At 41.1% G+C, this 5222-nt stretch overlaps 1 pseudogene; it reads left to right on the top strand.

Moving 5' to 3' along the window:
- The first annotated feature begins 1802 nt into the window (after positions 1 to 1802).
- LOC142460900 (nuclear transport factor 2 pseudogene) lies at positions 1803 to 2361 on the top strand (annotated as a pseudogene).
- The last annotated feature ends 2861 nt before the right edge of the window (positions 2362 to 5222 follow it).

Below are 5222 nucleotides of genomic sequence, written 5' to 3' on the forward strand. Positions count from 1 at the left end.
TTTTCTTCTTTGTCTAGCCCGAGTTCAGATAAAGCCACCCTGTTTACTCGGTTTGTTTTCTGGAAAGAATATGGGAAGTTAACACTTTGATTATTTTGTCTGTTTGTAACTTTGGTTATTCCTGTTTAAAATGGCAGGAGTGAATGTGACTAATGCATATTTTGAGGTCTGGGGTAGAAAGTGCCATTTGAATTTCTCAGAAACCATACTGCTTAAGGAAAATGGCTGACAGATCGAAATGCCTGACAGAAAGCCTGGATCTGGTTTAGTGCTCTAAGAGACTTAATCCTATATTTTTATATTAATTGAATAGTTTAGATGAGGATTTAGATAAGCTAAATAAGGAGTGAACTTGACTGTTTTAAGAATTGAGTTTAGTATCTGATTCTACTTGGTTTATACTGATTTCTTCTTCCTATGATTTATAGAAAGATTTTGGATAGTATAAAATAGAGAGCTTGTAAGCCCACTTGCCTCAAATCATTAATTTGATCTTTAGATATGCCCCACCCAATCCTTTGGAGTATCCAGGAATGAGTGGTCTTTGTCAGAAGCTGGGAAAAAAATCTATCTGGAACCATGAAGAAAACTCTGCTCTAGGAATGAACATTAAAGGGAGCCTGTAGACAGACTGACGTGCTTGCTAGGTGACCACCTGGATCTACTTGTTGAGTGGAAGTGGGAGAAATACAGCAATAAAGAGATGGTTTGAGTTTGGCCACTGATACTCGTGGACTTGGTTTTCAGGAAAAAGAGAAAACAAAAGCGGTTGACTGGTCTACATTTCATGACCCAGCACAAGGGGGCTAGACTTGTTGAGTATTGGTGAGCGCTTATGGTCTAAAGGCAAGGCGATGAATGGGCACCCTGGGAAGGCTAAGTGAGGCAGCCCACATTGAGTTGACCAGAACTCGACCAGATAAAGAGATTTTTGAGCCTGTGAACTGGTGCATATTATACCTGACTTTATGGATGACCTGTCCTGGTATGATCTTGCTTATGGATGTGGACTTCACAAAGTTCCAACTGAAGTGAAGATAATTCATGTAGAAAAATATGATTGTCTCCTCAGAGCACTGGGTATATATAAGTGGGCAATATAGAAATTGGATAAAGATAAAGGCATGAAGTGGTTGACTTACAAACTTTCACAGGAGGGAGAATATATTCATAGGATTATATGATTGAGGTGTAGGTATTACTTAACTGTAATTGTTAGGCTAAAGAATTGTGTACAGGTGCCAAGTTGGCAAGAAGTGGATTGTGATAGTTAAGATTTACTGTCCCAACCTGGCTGGTAAACACATGTGGGATTAATTGAAAGGCAGAGGGATAAATGGCTCAGTGAGCCCCACCTTTAAATTTTCTCGGGTTTCTTGCTCTCTGATGGTTGGACCAGGGTGCAGCTGCCTTAGCCAGTTCCCTGCTTCAGCTTGCAAGGCTAACTTCTTGTGAGACATCCCTGAGGAGAAGCCACATGGCCCTACACTGATGCAGGCATGGGTGCTGACAGCACTGACATGCTTACACACTCACTGATTTGGCCTTCCTCCTGCAGTTGGCATCATTGGATGTGTTTAGTGAAAGTGAGGAGGACTTTGTGGATTGGTGTTGGAAATATGGGCTAATGTTGGGTTTATGAACTTAGCACTGGGTTGGGATACTTTCTTAACGTACACTTACCCTTTATATAAGACTCTTTCTTAGGAACAGTCGGTTGCAGACCCCGCTGGTTGCCGCCGCTGCCACAGCCGCCATCATGCCAGCCCCTTGAGTCTCCACGAGCCCGGAAACGCCCCCGAATGGGAGACAAGCCGATTTGGGATCAGATTGGATTCAGCTTCATTCAGCGTTACTACCAGTTATTTGATAACGACAGAACCCAACTGAGTGCAATTTACATTGACGCGTCATGCCTTACGTGGGAAGGACAGCAGTTCCAGGGGAAAGCTGCCATTGTGGAGAAGTTGTCTAGCCTTCCGTTCCAGAAAATCCAGCACAGCATCACGTCGCAGGACCATCAGCCTACGCCAGATAGCTGCGTCCTCAGAGTGGTTGGGGGCCAGCTGAAGGCCGACGAAGACCCCATCAGGGGCTTTCACCAGATGTTCCTCCTAAAGAACATCAACGATGCCTGGGTGTGCACCAACGACAGGTTCAGGGTGGCTCTGCACAACTTTGGCTGACCTCATCCCAGTCAGGCACTCATGCTGTTTCCTCCTCCCTCCTCCTCCTCCCGATACTATTCACACTCCGCCAGATGCTCCAAACATCATCCATCAGCCAGGCCGCAGTGGGAGGGGCGCAGGGCGCTGCTGCCCCCCAGGTGCTGTGCATGATATTTGGACACTAGATAGTCGCATCTGACAGACGTTTGTGTTGTGTCAGCGCATGCCTTGGAAAGACTTAAGTAATGCAAAAGGTTGTCCCTTTTTTTCCTTCTTTTTTTAAAAAAATCTACTGACAAGTTGCTCTAGTAACCCAAAGAAGTGACGGAGAAAGCAGCCGCCTCACCGCCCAGATACTGATTTGTTCAGATGTTTCGATGCCTCATTATACAATAAAACCACAAAATTTTCTTTAAAAAAAAAGACTCTTTCTTATGTACATATGAGTTTCTGTAGATTTGTTTCTATAGTCTACCTAGACTAACACAGAGCTCTATCATCTTCCTACATACACACAGCAGTTACAACTTGTATCCCACTATCTTTCAAATATTTATTGTCAAAATGCTGTTGTGTTATTAAAGAAGTGAATGGTAAGAATATTAATTTATTAAAACATTCTCTTTCTTATAGGAATAAGGCTAAATCAAAATAGATTTAAAAATATAAATAATGCTATAAACACAATAAATGACATGGATATATTTTTTAAACAAAAATTGTGGTAGGAATTCCAGGAAGATGGGACTGAGAGAGAGTCCCTTATCTATATTGTCCCAGACACCAATAGATGAAGAGGCCAATTCTGGGAATTTAGATGCTGTACTGAGATTCTCGGCAATCCAGGCTTATTTTAGACCTTCCTCTCTGTTTTCACTCACAGAGAATACAGAAGTGCTCACTGTGATCTCTCCTCTCCTGCTGCTCCAGCAGGGTCAGTGGGGTGATGATGTCAGCTGTCTCCTTCTCTCCTAGTTCTGCAACCAGCCAGCATGAGGACTATCACATCCCAGTCTCTCAAGTGGAGCCCATGCCCTATGTCCTCGTGGGCCACTGGGAACCCTGGATGCTGGGACTCACCACAGCCCATAGAACAAAGCCCCCATCATTATCACACTCTCTTACTGGATCCCCTATCCCCATCTTCTTGCAAGGGCGCAGCTCTAATGGCTGCCAGATAAAAACTCCCAGCTAAACCAAGGGGACCTGTCCCTGGTAGAACAGGACCACAACATGAGCCAGCTGGGGACTTCAAGAATACGAGTTTATTAGATTTGTTCCGATTTTCTTTTGAGGAAGAAAATCACAAAGCTCTTCCCCCACCAAAGGAAGCACAATCCAGTATCCCATGTTTCTCAGCCTGTCCAGGGCCACATGGGAAAATCATTGTTCATATTTTTGCCACTGTTGTTGATCGGGGTTCTTATGGTAAATGCCTGACACATTTTTCTGAAGATGTAAATTCTACTTTTTGTGATTATGTAGATGTTTTTATTTGAAATAATATAGGATCCTCTTACTGGAATCACACTCTAAGGAATTGATGGCATGGCGAGAGGGTGGGCTGCCCTCTCCTTGACCTGTCTTTTATGTCCATCTATTGGACCTGAGCAGTGGGCCTTGTGGAAATTACCTTTAGCTAAACAGCCTATGATTTCTTATAGGGAAGTATTTGGAGACAAAAGAAGCTCACTTTCCGGATGTCATTTAATACTTAATGAAACTAGGTATGTAACCTCCTGCTTGCAATTGCCTTATGTGATTGCTATTGAACATTTAAACATTAAATTGTCAATGAAAGCAGTAACTTTTCGCTATTGTAAATTGTATGATTGTATTAACATTTCTTTGCAGATGAATTTAATCAAATAAAGGCTTAACATATTGAAGGCCTGTTTGGGAGTCTGTCTGCCAATGCAGATGTCTTGACCTTGGGAAGAAGGTGCCATTAGTAATGTGTTAAATGAGTTATTGTAGAAACAGCTGAATATATGTAAGAGGGCTTATCAGAATGTTAACTGTTACTATTTTAGGGTTAATAGCCATAATTACTACTGCACTCATAGCAGGAGCTACACTGTTAGAATCCAACAAAACTGAACATTTTGTGATGAAATGACCAAAATATCCTCCTGTAATGTGGACTACTCAACTACAGTAGATGATGAACTAAATGGAAAAGTTCCCAAGCTACAAAAATCATGAAATATCTAGTAGATCAACTTACTGATTTACAAAAACAAATGTCATTGAAATGTGATTGGAAGGTTTCTCATTATTGTATTACACCATACCCATACAATTAAAGTAAATATGAATGTAACTTGATTAGGGATTATTTGAAAACTGTAAAGAATATTGTAACATGGGATATTGAGTCACTGTGAAAAGAAATCTCTGAATCTTCTGGGAAACTCTTAAGAATGATCCTGCTGATAATTTGGTTTCACAGATTGCTGCCAAATTATCTGGTCTTGATTCTCATGGCTTCTGGCAGAGACTAGTGCAAAGTATAGGTTCATATGCAATTAGATTAACAATTGTATTGTTATTAGGAGTTCAGGGCCTCGGAAGAAATGAAATTACATAGAGCCCAAACAAATGGCTCCTAACAATTTAGCCTTGATTAGAAAATAATATATTAGAAGGGAACAAATCTAATTTCAGTTTGCTATTAAAAATATTATCATAAATTAATTGTATTTATTTTAAAAAATACATTTCATTGGTCTTTCTTACAGATATAACAACCCATAAATCAATTATATCAAGCAAACCTGTACATAGGTCGCCATCATCATTTCCACATTTTCTACTTGAGCCTTTGGTATAAGCTCCTCATTTCCCCTTCTTCCCCCACCCTCCCACCCACATAAACCCTTAACAAATTATATATATATTCATATCTTCCACCGTCTGTTGCATCCCTTCAACCACATTTCTGCTATTTACCCCACTTTGAGGGGTTATACGCCCATCATTGTTACCAGTTCTCCTTTCCTCCCCTTCCCTAATCACACTCCCTATAACCTCATGGTATCACTACTCCCATTA

This window comes from Tenrec ecaudatus, chromosome 11, assembly GCF_050624435.1.
Source record: "Tenrec ecaudatus isolate mTenEca1 chromosome 11, mTenEca1.hap1, whole genome shotgun sequence".
In the NCBI taxonomy this organism is placed as follows: Eukaryota; Metazoa; Chordata; class Mammalia; order Afrosoricida; family Tenrecidae; genus Tenrec; species Tenrec ecaudatus.